At 44.5% G+C, this 20,019-nt stretch overlaps 1 long non-coding RNA gene across 1 annotated transcript in view; it reads left to right on the top strand.

Moving 5' to 3' along the window:
• Positions 1-20,019, top strand: part of LOC142296716 (uncharacterized) — a 120,385-nt gene that overhangs the window by 97,193 nt on the left and 3,173 nt on the right. The window lies entirely within an intron of this gene.

Genomic DNA, 20,019 nt, shown 5'->3' with positions numbered 1-20,019 from the left:
CCATTTTCAATGGCTGGAACATTACAGTGGCTGTAATTGGCTGAGCGGCGTTCGTCAGCCAATCACAGCCTCTGTAGGTTCGGGGAGGAGGCACCACCCCTCCTGACGTCAGGCAGAGGTCCCCTCCTTCCCGAATCCACCGTTTAAGTAAATAAATTTCACTCCCCGGGGCTCCAGGACCGCGATTTCGCCAGGACGTACTGAGTACGTCATGGGTCGTTTAGCACCATGTCACCATGACGTACTCAATACGTCCAAGGTCGTTAAGGGGTTAAACAAGTTTCATTTGATAAACCATCTTCCAAATGAAAATTCAATGTAGTTTTCTTCGTAGAAAATAATTACAAAGGAAATTCTCTACACACTGATTTGTTGTTGGGTTTGCCTATTGATTTGCACAAATACATGCCTGTTTCCAGATGATGAAACACGCTATATTCAATATATTAGTGAATACAATAAAGCACCAAGTCATATTAGTTGCTTCAACTACAAACCTCATGCGGTACACATATGTATTATGTCCAGTTATAAAGTTTTTCATGATTTTATGTGAATGTAAAAAAAACAAGTAGATAAAAAAAAGAGAATTTAAATGTAAAAAAGTCATGACCTTTGCTATATTAAAATCAGAAAAACTCTGAAAAATATAGCCAAAAAAGCAAGATAGCACATAAAATTCATGAGATCAATAACAAAAGACAATGTTAGGCCACATTTCTGAAAAAAAAAAATTCAGTGGAGTACACAGAATCACAACACATATGCACAGTAACAACTCCTAGACTTTATATACAGGAAGAGACATTCATTGCATCACATATACGTATGTATGTATATAGAGCCTCCTACTAAAGACACTAAGTTTTCTCATATACTATTAAACCTGTTTCAGAATCACCATAAAGTATAATAAATGCCCTTATACATAATGTGATACTACACTATTATTTCTGCTACACAATTTGTCCTCACCGTACCCCGTACACAGTACTACGACTCAATACCAAGCCCCTCAGAATTATACCTCCACAGTGATTTCCCACAATATAATTCTCACAGTGATCCCACCAACAGTTTGATGATCCCACACAGTGTGAAAACCTCTACAATCCTTCCACACAGTATGATGTCACCTACAACACCCAACACAGAATAATGGCAGCAGAGTTTAACAAACAGTGCATTGTCCACCACACTATATGATGGCTTTTAAAGCCCTCCAAACAGTATGATGACTCCCACAGTCCCTACACAGTATGATGACTCCCACAGTCCCTACACAGTATGATGGCCAACACAGTCCCCCAAATAGTTGTATAATGGCTGTAATAGCCTCTCACTAAGTATGATGATCTTCAAAGCCCACATAAAGTTTGATGAAGATGTTCTGGAAGAATTCTTGAGTTTCCTGTTGATTTCCATTATACTCAGCACTCAAGACTAGCATGTGTTACCGGGGGACCTCCTGGTATAGGAATAGATGAAGATATACTACTACCAGTGGTCAGGGTCCACCGTGTAGTGATGGCAGAACTGCAGCTGGTGGCACAAGGCCCTACTGAAACCCAACAGTAACCCGGTAACTAAGGTACTCTATGTTACAGGTCACACAGAGGTACCAACAGATGTAAAGAGACTCTGTCCCGTCACAGAGGACCTGTATATGCAGTAACCATGTTCTAAGCCACACGGTACTGCAGTATGTATACTGAACTCTATTAAATGACAGAATCAGATAAGGAAATATGATAGTAAATAAACAGAACTCTGTTAACTCACAGAGTCTATATGGCGCATTACACTTCTGTTCCTTCACAAAAGGTAATATCTATGTAGCATACACAGTATTTAAAGAAGTGGATAAGCAGAACACTAGCCGTACCCTGCTAGCAGGGCTCAGGGTATTTGCAGTGGTGAGTGTACAGGGTACTGCTCCTATATTGGCTTGCTATATGGTACAGCCGGTTAGCTACCGGTCCCAAAGCCGCCCAAGCCCGATATCACTAGAGCCTAGCTTTGCCAGCTACAGACCCTAACTCGGTCAATGGATATGACCGCAACGCCTCACCCTAACCCGCCTCCTGACCCTCAATCAGTCCGGTGGGACTTTGCCGCCTAACCCTATCTAAGATGTGTACAGCGGTATGCACAAAGACGAGTGCGCACCTCCATGTGGGTGTCAGAGCTATTTATCATCTCTGTACCGCCCAAAAGATGGAGGGACCACATTTAGCCAGCCCCTTTGGCCAATGGGAGCCCTACACATCACTGATGATGTCATGTTGGCCAATAAGAATGTGCCACATCACTGATAACGTCACCGACCAATAGGAATGTGCCACATCACCGATGATGTCACGGCGGCCAATGGGGACGTGCCACATCACTGATGATGTCACGGCGGCCAATGGGAATGTACCACATCACCGATGATGTCACTGTAGCCATTAGGAACGTGCCACATCACTCACATGCTCAGATAGTGGCAAAACGCCCATAGGAATCCCGCACATGCTCAGTAGACTCTTTTTGACACTTAGTGTCAGAATGCCAAAAAGTCCTGGTCAGCATCCGTGGCTCAAAAGACTAGACCAAGCGACTTCGGGTACGGGGAGGAACTGCTCCAGAAGGCAAATGAGGAGCCCCCGTATCCCGGTCCATGACAGCATGCCTGAACGTTCAGCTGGTTCATTTTGCATACCAAGCAAGCTAGCATGGCAGTGCTCGCTCATCACTAGTGGTGAGCACCAATGAACAAACACAAAGCCAAGTTTCCCAAGAACATATTACAAGGGTACCATGACTAGAGTTGAGTGCGGTTCGCAGTTCGAGGTTCTCCAGTTCTAGGCTCGAGTGATTTTGGGGCCTGTTCTAGATCGAACTAGAACTCGAGCTTTTTGCAAAAGCTCGATAGTTCTAGAAACGTTCGAGAACGGTTCTAGTAGCAAAAAAACAGCTAATTCCTAGCTTGGTTTCCGCTGTAATAGTGTAAGTCACTCTGTGAATCACACTATTATGACATTTCAGTGTATAGTGTGCGGAAACAGCGCCTTCAGATCACTGCTGTTTCTATAATGGCGATCGCCTTTTTTTTTTTTTTTCCTTGTCTTCCTTCCCTAAGCGCGCGCGTCTTGTGGGGCGGGCCAGCATGTCAGCCAATCCCAGACACACACACAGCTAAGTGGACTTTTAGCCAGAGAAGCAACGGCATGTGTGATAGGATGTCCATGTCACATGTCCCTGCATTATAAAACCGGACATTTTCCTCCAGGACGCCATTATCTCTTCTGCGTCTTTGGTGTCAGACATCACTGTCACAGCTCCGTCCTGAGTCCTATCGCTGATACAGCTGTATGCGCTCCATACTCAGCGCTGGACAGCTTAGGGAGAGCACTTTCTATCAGTCCTTTTAAGGGCTCAAACCGGTAGGGTCAGAGAGCCATAGGTGACAGGTCCTGAAAACAGAGACAGCGTCTGTGTAGCCAAGGTCAGGGATTTCGTCGCTGCATTTCACAATTAGGAGGGAATAGAAAGGCAGGCTTCCATTCCTCTACCCAGAGCCCCACAATCCTGGCACTGTACCCTCCTGTCCTCTGCACACTCCAACTCTTTTTAACTAAGCCATTATGCTAGCAAACAGTCAGTGTACCTAGTGGCATCCTAAACGTGGCTATTATACTTTTGTCTAGTCACACTATTGCAAAGATATTTGCAGCACCTCTGCCTGCATTGCACACTCAAACTTTTTTTAACTAAGCCATTATACTAGCAAACAGTCAGTGTACCTAGTGGCATCCTAAACGTGGCTATTGTACTTTTGTCTATTCACACTATTGTAAAGATATTTGCAGCACGTCTGCCTGCATTGCACACTCAAACTTTTTTTAACTAAGCCATTATACTAGCAAACACTCAGTGTACCTAGTGGCATCCTAAACGTGGCTATTGTACTTTTGTCTATTCACACTATTGTAAAGATATTTGCAGCACCTCTGCCTGCATTGCACACTCAAACTTTTTTTAACTAAGCCATTACACTAGCAAACAGTCAGTGTACCTAGTGGCATCCTAAACGTGGCTATTGTACTTTTGTCTATTCACACTATTGTAAAGATATTTGCAGCACCTCTGCCTGCATTGCACACTCAAACTCTTTTTAACTAAGCCATTATACTAGCAAACAGTCAGTGTACCTAGTGGCATCCTAAACGTGGCTATTGTACTTTTGTCTATTCACACTATTGTAAAGATATTTGCAGCACCTCTGCCTGCATTGCACACTCAAACTCTTTTTAACTAAGCCATTATACTAGCAAACAGTCAGTGTACCTAGTGGCATCCTAAATGTGGCTATTGTACTTTTGTCTATTCACACTATTGTAAAGATATTTGCAGCACCTCTGCCTGCATTGCACACTCAAACTTTTTTTAACTAAGCCATTATACTAGCAAACACTCAGTGTACCTAGTGGAATCCTAAACGTGGCTATTGTACTTTTGTCTATTCACACTATTGTAAAGATATTTGCAGCACCTCTGCCTGCATTGCACACTCAAACTCTTTTTAACTAAGCCATTATACTAGCAAACAGTCAGTGTACCTAGTGGCATCCTAAACGTGGCTATTGTACTTTTGTGTAGTCACACTAGTGGAAAGATATTTGCAGCACGTCTGCCTGCATTGCACACTCAAACTCTTTTTAGCTAAGCCATTATACTAGCAAACAGTCATTGTACCTAGTGGCATCCTAAACGTGGCTATTGTACTTTTGTCTATTCACACTATTGTAAAGATATTTGCAGCACCTCTGCCTGCATTGCACACTCAAACTCTTTTTGACTAAGCCATTATACTAGCAAACAGTCAGTGTACCTAGTGGCATCCTAAACGTGGCTATTGTACTTTTGTCTATTCACACTATTGTAAAGATATTTGCAGCACCTCTGCCTGCATTGCACACTCAAACTCTTTTTAACTAAGCCATTATACTAGCAAACAGTCAGTGTACCTAGTGGCATCGTAAACGTGGCTATTGTACTTTTGTCTATTCACACTATTGTAAAGATATTTGCAGCACCTCTGCCTGCATTGCACACTCAAACTTTTTTTAACTAAGCCATTATACTAGCAAACACTCAGTGTACCTAGTGGCATCCTAAACGTGGCTATTGTACTTTTGTCTATTCACACTATTGTAAAGATATTTGCAGCACCTCTGCCTGCATTGCACACTTAAACTCTTTTTAACTAAGCCATTATACTAGCAAACAGTCAGTGTACCTAGTGGCATCCTAAACGTGGCTATTGTACTTTTGTCTATTCACACTATTGTAAAGATATTTGCAGCACCTCTGCCTGCATTGCACACTCAAACTCTTTTTAACTAAGCCATTATACTAGCAAACAGTCAGTGTACCTAGTGGCATCCTAAACGTGGCTATTGTACTTTTGTCTATTCACACTATTGTAAAGATATTTGCAGCACGTCTGCCTGCATTGCACACTCAAACTTTTTTTAACTAAGCCATTATACTAGCAAACAGTCAGTGTACCTAGTGGCATCCTAAACGTGGTTATTGTAATTTTGTCTATTCACACTATTGTAAAGATATTTGCAGCACCTCTGCCTGCATTGCACACTCAAACTTTTTTTAACTAAGCCATTATACTAGCAAACACTCAGTGTACCTAGTGGACTCCTAAACGTGGCTATTGTACTTTTGTCTATTCACACTATTGTAAAGATATTTGCAGCACCTCTGCCTGCATTGCACACTCAAACTCTTTTTAACTAAGCCATTATACTAGCAAACAGTCAGTGTACCTAGTGGCATCCTAAACGTGGCTATTGTACTTTTGTGTAGTCACACTAGTGGAAAGATATTTGCAGCACGTCTGCCTGCATTGCACACTCAAACTCTTTTTAGCTAAGCCATTATACTAGCAAACAGTCAGTGTACCTAGTGGCATCCTAAACATGGCTATTGTACTTTTGTCTATTCACACTATTGTAAAGATATTTGCAGCACCTCTGCCTGCATTGCACACTCAAACTCTTTTTGACTAAGCCATTATACTAGCAAACACTCAGTGTACCTAGTGGCATCCTAAACGTGGCTATTGTACTTTTGTCTATTCACACTATTGTAAAGATATTTGCAGCACCTCTGCCTGCATTGCACACTCAAACTCTTTTTAACTAAGCCATTATACTAGCAAACAGTAAGTGTACCTAGTGGCATCGTAAACGTGGCTATTGTACTTTTGTCTATTCACACTATTGTAAAGATATTTGCAGCACCTCTGCCTGCATTGCACACTCAAACTTTTTTTAACTAAGCCATTATACTAGCAAACACTCAGTGTACCTAGTGGCATCCTAAACGTGGCTATTGTACTTTTGTCTATTCACACTATTGCAAAGATATTTGCAGCACCTCTGCCTGCATTGCACACTTAAACTCTTTTTAACTAAGCCATTATACTAGCAAACAGTCAGTGTACCTAGTGGCATCCTAAACGTGGCTATTGTACTTTTGTCTATTCACACTATTGTAAAGATATTTGCAGCACCTCTGCCTGCATTGCACACTCAAACTCTTTTTAACTAAGCCATTATACTAGCAAACAGTCAGTGTACCTAGTGGCATCCTAAACGTGGCTATTGTACTTTTGTCTATTCACACTATTGTAAAGATATTGGCAGCACGTCTGCCTGCATTGCACACTCAAACTTTTTTTAACTAAGCCATTATACTAGCAAACAGTCAGTGTACCTAGTGGCATCCTAAACGTGGCTATTGTAATTTTGTCTATTCACACTATTGTAAAGATATTTGCAGCACCTCTGCCTGCATTGCACACTCAAACTTTTTTTTAACTAAGCCATTATACTAGCAAACACTCAGTGTACCTAGTGGACTCCTAAACGTGGCTATTGTACTTTTGTCTATTCACACTATTGTAAAGATATTTGCAGCACCTCTGCCTGCATTGCACACTCAAACTCTTTTTAACTAAGCCATTATACTAGCAAACAGTCAGTGTACCTAGTGGCATCCTAAACGTGGCTATTGTACTTTTGTGTAGTCACACTAGTGGAAAGATATTTGCAGCACGTCTGCCTGCATTGCACACTCAAACTCTTTTTAGCTAAGCCATTATACTAGCAAACAGTCAGTGTACCTAGTGGCATCCTAAACGTGGCTATTGTACTTTTGTCTATTCACACTATTGTAAAGATATTTGCAGCACCTCTGCCTGCATTGCACACTCAAACTCTTTTTGACTAAGCCATTATACTAGCAAACACTCAGTGTACCTAGTGGCATCCTAAACGTGGCTATTGTACTTTTGTCTATTCACACTATTGTAAAGATATTTGCAGCACCTCTGCCTGCATTGCACACTCAAACTCTTTTTAACTAAGCCATTATACTAGCAAACAGTCAGTGTACCTAGTGGCATCGTAAACGTGGCTATTGTACTTTTGTCTATTCACACTATTGTAAAGATATTTGCAGCACCTCTGCCTGCATTGCACACTCAAACTTTTTTTAACTAAGCCATTATACTAGCAAACACTCAGTGTACCTAGTGGCATCCTAAACGTGGCTATTGTACTTTTGTCTATTCACACTATTGTAAAGATATTTGCAGCACCTCTGCCTGCATTGCACACTCACACTCTTTTTAACTAAGCCATTATACTAGCAAACAGTCAGTGTACCTAGTGGCATCCTAAACGTGGCTATTGTACTTTTGTCTATTCACACTATTGTAAAGATATTTGCAGCACCTCTGCCTGCATTGCACACTCAAACTCTTTTTAACTAAGCCATTATACTAGCAAACACTCAGTGTACCTAGTGGCATCCTAAACGTGGCTATTGTACTTTTGTGTAGTCACACTAGTGGAAAGATATTTGCAGCACGTCTGCCTGCATTGCACACTCAAACTCTTTTTAACTAAGCCGTTATACTAGCAAACAGTCAGTGTACCTAGTGGCATCCTAAACGTGGCTATTGTACTTTTGACTATTCACACTATTGTAAAGATATTTGCAGCACCTCTGCCTGCATTGCACACTCAAACTCTTTTTAACTAAGCCATTATACTAGCAAACACTCAGTGTACCTAGTGGCATCCTAAACGTGGCTATTGTACTTTTGTCTATTAACACTATTGTAAAGATATTTGCAGCATCTCTGCCTGCATTGCACACTCAAACTTTTTTTAACTAAGCCATTATACTAGCAAACACTCAGTGTACCTAGTGGCATCCTAAACGTGGCTATTGTACTTTTGCCTATTCACACTATTGTAAAGATATTTGCAGCACCTCTGCCTGCATTGCACACTCAAACTCTTTTTAACTAAGCCATTATACTAGCAAACAGTCAGTGTACCTAGTGGCATCCTGAACGTGGCTATTGTACTTTTGTGTAGTCACACTAGTGGAAAGATATTTGCAGCACGTCTGCCTGCATTGCACACTCAAACTCTTTTTAACTAAGCCATTATACTAGCAAACAGTCAGTGTACCTAGTGGCATCCTAAACGTGGCTATTGTACTTTTGTCTTTTCAAACTATTGTAAAGATATTTGCAGCACCTCTGCCTGCATTGCACACTCAAACTCTTTTTAACTAAGCCATTATACTAGCAAACAGTCAGTGTACCTAGTGGCATCCTAAACGTGGCTATTGTACTTTTGTCTATTCACACTATTGTAAAGATATTTGCAGCACCTCTGCCTGCATTGCACACTCAAACTCTTTTTAACTAAGCCATTATACTAGCAAACAGTCAGTGTACCTAGTGGCATCCTAAACGTGGCTATTGTACTTTTGTCTATTCACACTATTGTAAAGATATTTGCAGCACCTCTGCCTGCATTGCACACTCAAACTTTTTTTTAACTAAGCCATTATACTAGCAAACACTCAGTGTACCTAGTGGCATCCTAAACGTGGCTATTGTACTTTTGTCTATTCACACTATTGTAAAGATATTTGCAGCACCTCTGCCTGCATTGCACACTCAAACTCTTTTTAACTAAGCCATTATACTAGCAAACAGTCAGTGTACCTAGTGGCATCCTAAACGTGGCTATTGTACTTTTGTCTATTCACACTATTGTAAAGATATTTGCAGCACCTCTGCCTGCATTGCACACTCAAACTTTTTTTAACTAAGCCATTATACTATCAAACAGTCAGTGTACCTAGTGGCATCCTAAACGTGGCTATTGTACTTTTGTCTATTCACACTATTGTAAAGATATTTGCAGCACCTCTACCTGCATTGCACACTCAAACTTTTTTTAACTAAGCCATTATACTAGCAAACAGTCAGTGTACCTAGTGGCATCCTAAACGTGGCTATTGTACTTTTGTCTATTCACACTATTGTAAAGATATTTGCAGCACCTCTGCCTGCATTGCACACTCAAACTTTTTTTAACTAAGCCATTATACTAGCAAACACTCAGTGTACCTAGTGGCATCCTAAACGTGGCTATTGTACTTTTGTCTATTCACACTATTGTAAAGATATTTGCAGCACCTCTGCCTGCATTGCACACTCAAACTCTTTTTAACTAAGCCATTATACTAGCAAACAGTCAGTGTGCCTAGTGGCATCCTAAACGTGGCTATTGTACTTTTGTCTATTCACACTATTGTAAAGATATTTGCAGCACCTCTGCCTGCATTGCACACTCAAACTCTTTTTAACTAAGCCATTATACTAGCAAACAGTCAGTGTACCTAGTGGCATCCTAAACGTGGCTATTGTACTTTTGTCTATTCACACTATTGTGAAGATATTTGCAGCACCTCTGCCTGCATTGCACACTCAAACTCTTTTTGACTAAGCCATTATACTAGCAAACAGTCAGTGTACCTAGTGGCATCCTAAACGTGGCTATTGGACTTTTGTCTAGTCACACTATTGTAAAGATATTTGCAGCACGTCTGCCTGCATTGCACACTCAAACTTTTTTTTAACTAAGCCATTATACTAGCAAACAGTCAGTGTACCTAGTGGCATCCTAAACGTGGCTATTGTACTTTTGTCTATTCACACTATTGTAAAGATATTTGCAGCACCTCTGCCTGCATTGCACACTCAAACTTTTTTTTAACTAAGCCATTATACTAGCAAACACTCAGTGTACCTAGTGGCATCCTAAACGTGGCTATTGTACTTTTGTCTATTCACACTATTGTAAAGATATTTGCAGCACCTCTGCCTGCATTGCACACTCAAACTCTTTTTAACTAAGCCATTATACTAGCAAACAGTCAGTGTACCTAGTGGCATACAAGAAGTGGCTGTTGTACTCCATTAGTGCCCCACTGGTGCAAATCTATGTGCAGCACCTCTGCATGACACCCTCCTGCTCTTTTTTTAATAAGCTATAATGATAGCAAAAAATACTGCCATTTAGTGGCATCATAGAACTGGCTGTTGTATTCCATTAGTGCCCCACTGGTGCCAAGCTATTTATAGCACCTCTACATGACACCCTCATGCACATTTTGCTACGCTAATGTTATAGCAAACTCATGGAATTCATTGCTGCATTTGATATTTCGGAGGGATAGAAAGTCAGGCTTCCTTTAGCTTCTCCTTCTGTTCATAGACAGCATCTCCAAGAGCAATTTCCCCTCCACGCCTAAGTGTGGAGAGGCAGCTAGTGCGCATGCATGTGCCGATTTACCCCAGCTGCAGCCTAATTACAGTGTTTCGCCTAGTAAGTATGCTCAGCCTGACTGTGCTATTCCTGACGCTAAGTCTTCATTTCGGGATACAGCGCATGCTCCCACACTAAGTGTGAAAAGCCTCTTTGCACAGGTGCTTGCATTCCGTGCCGGGTCTAAGTCCTGTTTTGTGCCTAGACACCATGCTAAAGCTGATAGTCTTTTTTCAGAGACTGTATTTCATGCTACTGAGCATGCTCAGGCACTTACTGCATCAGAGACTAGGTCCGGTAATGAACTCTTTGGCCCTGCCCCTGATGTGGGGGTCCAATATAGACCACAGGGCATCAGGTGTACTCCCAAATGGCTTGCAGAGGCCCACCCCTATGACTTGTCACCGCATTATTGATGGTCAGACGATGACTGGTGCGGTGTTTGGGTCATGGCAGCCATGAGGTCATCATTGAAGTTGCGGTTCCAAATAGGACGCTAGTTATGCCACTCATGATGTGTCACTCTACTTTTGTCTCCAGGAGGTGCATTGTGGTTCACCCTGGTTTGGGGCGGACCCAGGTTATAAAAGGGGCTGGAGCCAACAAGGAGGTGTGCAGTCTTCTATTATGCTCCGAAAGAGCACACCTCCATGTGTTGAACCCATTGCGGCTTTAGGCCAGAGGTAGGCAAGGATAGGGTGTCGATGCAGGCCACCACCACAGTTGGTAACGCAGAACGGTTAAGACCAGCTCCTGTCCTACCAGTCCTGCTTGTGCAGCCCAGTGGCATTAACAGGCCTGCTGCTGCTGATGCGCCTGCTGTCCACAGGTGTGCCCCTACGCACACGGTCAGCGTACTCAATGGCCCCTGTGTTGTTAACAGGGAGTTCCTGGGCTGGGTGGGCATGTGGACCCTGTGACGCTAACAGGGCTCCCAGTCTCCAGATCCGAATGGCGTCTAACTCGGTTCAGGCTACTATTAGTTCATAGCCACACAGCTCTGTATCCTCCACCAAACCTTCCAGTTGCCAACCTCTCCTTTTCCAACTGGGAGCACGGTGGACACTGACTGCTGATGGGGATATATACCTTTCTCTTTCTTTTCTTATTAATTTTCGTTATATAGCGGTAACATAGTATATACCACTTTATCCAAATCTGCCAGTCCCACTGTAACAGATGGTGTTTCTTCAGCAAATGTTACTGTTGCTTAACCACCAAATTCACGGACCAAAACTTTTTTCCCCTTTCCAACACACCTGTTCCCCTTTCCACCAGCATCTGTCGTTTTTCAACTCATTTTGGTATATGACCAAAAGTGCAACTCTGCAGGGACACCGTACTCAACGCCATCTCAGCACAGCAGCCAGCCCTCGGTCCCTCAGATGTGGACAAGTAAAAGACCATTTCCTCCTATCCATGACAAAGCGTTGAGATTCACTCTGTGCAGCACTGGTGTTTAGTGGAAAAGTAGATCTAAGATTGCGTACCACATTCTGCAGATACTCCTGTATACGTGCGTCCATTTCTATGGCAGGAATTATTTTGCCAAATTTTGTCTTGTACCGGGGATCTAACAGTGTGGCAACCCAGTATTCTGGATTACTTTGAATTCGTACAATCCGAGGGTCATGTTGTAGGTAGTGCAGCAAGAAGGCGCTCATGTGTCTTGTGCATGCAGGAGAACCAAGTCCTTGGTGTGTTGGTGGCAGAGAGGTGAGAATCGTGCCTCCTTCCTCTGCCCTCTCCCCACAACCTCGCACAACCGAAATGTGAGCAAGCTCTCACTCATCTGCTGAGTCTTCCATGCCCATCGCCAGTTCGTCCTCCATTTCTTCATGGGCTCCTGCACCTTCCTCAACACTTTTTGCTGATACTATGCGCCCTTGTTAATCCCTCTCCCTCACCATGACTGCCGCATAGGTGCCGCTGACCATCTGGACCTCGTAGATCTTGTTATCCCTTCCGCATATGACTCCTCCTGTACTTCCTCCCCTTCCTCTTGTCCCAACACCTGACTCCGAATAATAATTACAGTGTGCTCCATCATGTAGATGACCAGAATTGTCACGCTAAGAATGACATTGCCAGTGCTAAACATCTTCGTCGACATTTGTAAAATGTGTAGCAGGGTGCATAGGTCCTTGATCTGACACCACTCCAGCAGCGTGATCTGCACCACCTCTGGATCAAGTTATCCCAGGCTATATGTCATAACGTATTGCAGCAGGGTTCGGCGGTGCTGCCACAAACGCTGCAACATGTGCAGATTCAAATTCCTGCGTGTGGGCACATCGCATTTCAGGCGTTTAACCACCAGACCTAAAGACTTCTGTAGAGACGAAAGTTGTTGAGCTGCTGTGTGCGCACGATGGAAGTGAGCACATAGCGAGCGTGCCCGCTGCACAAGGCCATGTAGGCCGTGATGGTGTTTTAAAAATTGCTGGAGAATTAGGTTCAACACGTGAGCCATACAAGGCACGTGTGTCACATTGCCCTGACGATGGCGCGCAGCCAGGTTTGCATCATTGCCGCACACGGCTGTTAAGTCACCAACGGAGTCCGCTCCGTCAATTTGTACTCCGGTCGCCAGGTGACAACGTGTTCCTTTCATGAATAGTGCTGATGATGGGAGAGGAGTCGATGCCAGCGGCGCAGGTGGATGCAGGTTATGCTCACCCACTGGGCTGCATTACCTTGACAGATGCAGAATCTCTGGCTGAATGTAGCTGGTGGGTATCTCACAGATGAAATACCATCATTCAGCTACAACCAATGGGAAGACACCACACCCTTTTTTATGCCCATCCTGTCTGCAGACCACTGCCAGACATAGCTCTGCTTTTACCCCCAGTTCAGTTTTATGATTTTGTGTGCTTGTTACCTGACTACTTTTCCTGCTTGCTGTTTATGTACCTTGTTGGCCGATCCGCATTTCACCTCTGCTTGTTTTCTGATTAAGTCCTGGCCGTCCCATTCTGTTCCTGTTCCTCAATTAATGTTTTGACCCTGCCTGACTACTATTCTCTGGAACTGCAGCCTTCCACAGATATTAATCACCTTGGGCCCTGTGCAATTCCTAATCCCTGTATAGGGGTTAAAGTGTTTCAGGGTTCTAGGGGTCCTGCTTGGTGAGTGGCTTCCCTATAGCCTATCATTTACAGCCCATCTGAGTGTGTGTATCAAGGAAGGCGTTACACCGTGCTCTCTGCAGAAGGCCATGTGGGCCAGGATAGTGCTTTAAAAATTGCTGGACAACCAGGCTCAACACGTGAACCACACAAGGCACGTGTGTCACATTGTCACAGCGAAGGGCTGCACCCATGTTTGCATCATTGTCGCACCCGGCCTTCCCTGGCTGCTGGTTGAGTGGAGACAACCATTGATGAAACTCGGTCTCCAGAGCTAACCGTCCACAACTTCTCAGCGGTGTGACTCACATTTCCCATACATTTCAAAGTAAAACTTTGACCGCCTGATGGCATTGAGCTCTGCTGCCAGCATAGTAAGGAGGTGTGTGGTAGTCCTTGTGCGCAGTTACAAGGAAGAGTGGCCTGACCACACAGGGTTTGCGCCAAGGTGGAGGACCCACACGAGGTTGAAGAGGCAGAAGCAGTGTATTAACTTCTACATACAGAAGAAGGATTGAAACAACTCGTGGGGACGGCAAGACTTGTACAGCAGACCCTTCTCCATCTCTCCCCACAGTAACCCATTGCCCAGTCAGCGACATGTAACGCCCCTGTCCATGCTTACTGGGCCAATTATCTGTGGTGAAATGCACCCTGTCACACAGAGTTTCTCAAGGAATCAGTGATGTTTAGTGTGACATGCTGGTGTAGCGCGTGCACGCCTTTGTTGGAGAAGGAGTGGCGCCTGGGCATCGGCTCTTGGGGCACTGCGATGGGCATAAGGTCTCGAAAATCCTCGGTTAAAAAGGTTGGAAAGGCAGCATTTTGGTAGCCAACAGTTTCCAGATGCTGAAAGTCAACCTCTAAGCCATGTCATGCCCTTCTAAAAGCATGTAAAACACAGCGCGGGGACTCCAACCACAGTCTCCCTCGTTGGCACTAATTGGGCCACACACACCCCACTTGACTGACATCAGTTGATGCCCCTTTTGAAAATGAAAAAGATGCTTTGCATGAAGCACTCTCAAAAATACGCGTGCCTTTCCCGTCCCCTGGCTGACCAAGGGGAAGAAAAGTCCTCTGAGAGCCATGACTTGTTCATCTTGGTTCTTTTAGAAACACAGCGAGGGGACTCCAACCACAGTCTCCCTCGTTTCCACTAACTGGGCCACACACACCCCACTTGACTGGCATCGGTTGAGCACCCTTTTGAAAAAGAAAAAGATGCTTTGCATGAAGCACTCTCAAAAATACGCGTGCCTTTCCCGTCCCCTGGCTGACCCAGGGGAAGAAAAGTCCTCTGAGAGCCAGGATTTGTTCATTTTGGTTCTTTTAGAAACACAGCGAGGGGACTCCAACCACAGTCTCCCTCGTTGGCACTAATTGGGCCACACACACCCCACTTGACTGACATCAGTTGATGCCCCTTTTCAAAAAAAAAAAGATGCTTTGCATGAAGCACTCTCAAAAATACGCGTGCCTTTCCCGTCCCCTGGCTGACCCAGGGGAAGAAAAGTCCTCTGAGAGCCATGACTTGTTCATCTTGGTTCTTTTAGAAACACAGCGAGGGGACTCCAATCACAGTCTCCCTCGTTTCCACTAACTGGGCCACACACACCCCACTTGACTGGCATCGGTTGAGCCCCCTTTTGAAAAAGAAAAAGATGCTTTGCATGAAGCACTCTCAAAAATACGCGTGCCTTTCCCGTCCCCTGGCTGACCCAGGGGAAGAAAAGTCCTCTGAGAGCCATGACTTGTTCATCTTGGTTCTTTTAGAAACACAGCGAGGGGACTCAAACCACAGTCTCCCTCGTTTCCACTAACTGGGCCACACACACCCCACTTGACTGGCATCGGTTGAGCCCCCTTTTGAAAAAGAAAAAGATGCTTTGCATGAAGCACTCTCAAAAATAGGCGTGCCTTTCCCGTCCCCTGGCTGACCCAGGGGAAGAAAAGTCCTCTGAGAGCCATGACTTGTTCATCTTGGTTCTTTTAGAAACACAGCGAGGGGACTCCAACCACAGTCTCCCTCGTTTCCACTTACTGGGCCACACACACCCCACTTGACTGGCATCGGTTGAGCCCCCTTTTGAAAAAGAAAAAGATGCTTTGCATGAAGCACTCTCAAAAATACGCGTGCCTTTCCCGTCCCCTGGCTGACCCAGGGGAAGAAAAGTCCTCTGAGAGCCATGACTTGTTCATCTTGGTTCTTTTAGAAACACAGCGAGGGGACTCCAACCACAGTCTCCCTCGTTTCCACTAACTGGGCCACACACACCCCACTTGACTGGCATCGGTTGAACCCCCTTTTGAAAAAGAAAAAGATGCTTTGCATGAAGCACTCTCAAAAATACGCGTGCCTTTCCCGTCCCCTGGCTGACCCAGGGGAAGAAAAGTCCTCTGAGAGCCATGACTTGTTCATCTTGGTTCTTTTAGAAACACAGCGAGGGGACTCCAACCACAGTCTCCCTCGTTTCCACTAACTGGGCCACACACATCCCACTTGACTGGCATCGGTTGAGCACCCTTTTGAAAAAGAAAAAGATGCTTTGCATGAAGCACTCTCAAAAATACGCGTGCCTTTCCCGTCCCCTGGCTGACCCAGGGGAAGAAAAGTCCTCTGAGAGCCAGGATTTGTTCATTTTGGTTCTTTTAGAAACACAGCGAGGGGACTCCAACCACAGTCTCCCTCGTTGGCACTAATTGGGCCACACACACCCCACTTGACTGGCATCGGTTGAACCCCCTTTTGAAAAAGAAAAAGATGCTTTGCATGAAGCACTCTCAAAAATACGCGTGCCTTTCCCGTCCCCTGGCTGACCCAGGGGAAGAAAAGTCCTCTGAGAGCCATGACTTGTTCATCTTGGTTCTTTTAGAAACACAGCGAGGGGACTCCAACCACAGTCTCCCTCGTTTCCACTAACTGGGCCACACACACCCCACTTGACTGGCATCGGTTGAGCACCCTTTTGAAAAAGAAAAAGATGCTTTGCATGAAGCACTCTCAAAAATACGCGTGCCTTTCCCGTCCCCTGGCTGACCCAGGGGAAGAAAAGTCCTCTGAGAGCCATGACTTGTTCATCTTGGTTCTTTTAGAAACACAGCGAGGGGACTCCAATCACAGTCTCCCTCGTTTCCACTAACTGGGCCACACACACCCCACTTGACTGGCATCGGTTGAGCCCCCTTTTGAAAAAGAAAAAGATGCTTTGCATGAAGCACTCTCAAAAATACGCGTGCCTTTCCCGTCCCCTGGCTGACCCAGGGGAAGAAAAGTCCTCTGAGAGCCATGACTTGTTCATCTTGGTTCTTTTAGAAACACAGCGAGGGGACTCCAACCACAGTCTCCCTCGTTTCCACTAACTGGGCCACACACACCCCACTTGACTGGCATCGGTTGAGCCCCCTTTTGAAAAAGAAAAAGATGCTTTGCATGAAGCACTCTCAAAAATAGGCGTGCCTTTCCCGTCCCCTGGCTGACCCAGGGGAAGAAAAGTCCTCTGAGAGCCATGACTTGTTCATCTTGGTTCTTTTAGAAACACAGCGAGGGGACTCCAACCACAATCTCCCTCGTTTCCACTTACTGGGCCACACACACCCCACTTGACTGGCATCGGTTGAGCCCCCTTTTGAAAAAGAAAAAGATGCTTTGCATGAAGCACTCTCAAAAATACGCGTGCCTTTCCCGTCCCCTGGCTGACCCAGGGGAAGAAAAGTCCTCTGAGAGCCATGACTTGTTCATCTTGGTTCTTTTAGAAACACAGCGAGGGGACTCCAACCACAGTCTCCCTCGTTTCCACTAACTGGGCCACACACACCCCACTTGACTGGCATCGGTTGAACCCCCTTTTGAAAAAGAAAAAGATGCTTTGCATGAAGCACTCTCAAAAATACGCGTGCCTTTCCCGTCCCCTGGCTGACCCAGGGGAAGAAAAGTCCTCTGAGAGCCATGATTTGTTCATTTTGGTTCTTTTAGAAACACAGCGAGGGGACTCCAACCACAGTCTCCCTCGTTGGCACTAATTGGGCCACACACACCCCACTTGACTGACATCAGTTGATGCCCCTTTTCAAAAAGAAAAAGATGCTTTGCATGAAGCACTCTCAAAAATACGCGTGCCTTTCCCGTCCCCTGGCTGACCCAGGGGAAGAAAAGTCCTCTGAGAGCCATGTCCACATTGTCAGTGGACAGACACGTGTGCTTATCTGCCAGCAGACCCCCAGCAGCACTGAAGACAGGTTCCGAGAGAACGCTGGCTGCAGGACACGACAAGATCCCCAAGGCGTACGTGGCGAGCTCAGGCAATTTATCCAGATTGGAAGCCTAAAATGAGCAGGGCTCAAGTTGCACAATAATGGAATCGATGTTTCCTTGCATATACTCATATATCTGTGTGTCCTCCTCTTTTTCCTTGTCCAGCTGTTTTGTTTTCGCATGAGAATATGTCCTTGTCACTTTCCCATGTGTTTGTGTTGTGTTGTGAGTTGTTTGTCACCTTTTGGACACCTTTGAGGGTGTTTTCTAGGTGTTTTTCTGTGTTTGTGATTGCCTGCCATTGTTTCCTATGCAGTTCGAGTTTGGTTCGTCGAACGTTCGACGAGCCGAACTCGAACGGGACCTCCGTTCGGCGAACCGACCTCGAGCCGAACCGGGACCGGTTCGCTCATCTCTACCCATGACAGAGAGTTGTCTCCTCTATTTAAGGTGTCAGAAAATTGCAACGCATAACTACATGCATACTTGCACCAGGCGGATCTGCTTTGCTTTTCAGTTAGCTGTGCAGATTTTACTTGGTCTGATGCTGCAGGACTTTAGCAGTTCTTTTGGTCACTTTAAGCTTTCCATTATAGCTTATCTTTGCTGTTTTGATTTTTCCACTACCCTCTACTATAATTACTCACTTATAAGCTTGCGTAATTGCCAGTAGAGTTTATACCTTTTTCTTACTATGGAGGTTTAGTAGGAACCATAGCTAGAGATAGCTGCTTGGAAGTTTGTTTGGTGTCTTTTCATCCTTTATTCCCTGTTTTTTGCCTCACTAATCCCTTCCTTTTACTCCTTCCTTTAGTGTGGTGTGCATAGTATGATTGTTGTTTCTTTACCCATGTCTGTCTTTTCACCTTGGTGGAGCACAGCAACCAGGAGCTTCCCCAGGGTGCTTCCTCGTGCCTATCGTCAATTAAGTCCAACCTAACCATCAGATGCCTCTGGTGAAAACTGGTTAGGAACTTAGTCACGTACTCCAGGGAATTCCTGGTTCAGGGAGAAGTGGGTCTATGCCCTTCATTGCCTTCAATTTTGTAGTGTGACAGTCCCAATCATAGCTATAAACCTGTAACACTTGGCTAGAAACAAGTTTTATTTAGTGTTAAAGCTGTGCAAAAGTGAAGTTTCTTTTTGCAGTATGCAAGATTTTTGCTGTCAGGAAAACACTGTACTAACATCATGACCAGGTAATTCAAGAGGAAATTGAACTGAATGCACTACTAGACATTGTATTTTGGAGTCAGATACCTTTTGCAATTCAAACAATATTAGGGATCAGCAAACCCGAACTGTAAAGTTTGGTGTCCATACCAAACACCTTTTGGTCGATGCTGAACAGTGAACACAAACTTTTGACTGCACATCTGGTTCCTGTTCGGGTTTGCCAAACTAATAAAGCTTGTTGATAGGCTGCAGAGCAGCCAATCAGCACCCTGATTATGTAAGTGATTATGTAAAGCTTACAATACAGAGAGTTTAGATTAGAATAGAATGGCTTTTAATGTACAATTTAGTGTGCAGAACAGGGTTAAGCAATATAATGAAAAGTGCATTTTGTTAGATCTTTAGAATGATGACCTATCAGCATGCCAAAAAGTTTTCCGGGGAATATTATTAGGGATGATCGAATACCTCAAATATTCGGCTTCGCGAATATTTGCCGAATAGGTCGCCGCTATTCGACTGTTCTCAAATATTCAATGCGCAATGTAAGTCTATGGGAAACCCGAATAATAACTATTTGGAACTATTTGGGCTTCCCATAGACCTACATTGCTCATTGAATATTCGAATGTCCGACGAATAGGTCGCCGCTATGCGAATATTTGATGCGCAATGTAAGTCTATGGGAAGCCCGAATAGTTTCGAGTAGTTGTTATTCGGGTTTCCCATAGACTTACATTGTGCATCGAATATT

The sequence above is a fragment of the Anomaloglossus baeobatrachus genome, chromosome 3 (assembly GCF_048569485.1).
Source record: "Anomaloglossus baeobatrachus isolate aAnoBae1 chromosome 3, aAnoBae1.hap1, whole genome shotgun sequence".
Taxonomy (NCBI): domain Eukaryota; kingdom Metazoa; phylum Chordata; class Amphibia; order Anura; family Aromobatidae; genus Anomaloglossus; species Anomaloglossus baeobatrachus.
The sequence above is the reverse complement of the archived record's forward strand: the minus strand, read 5'-3'. Positions and strand labels throughout refer to the sequence as shown.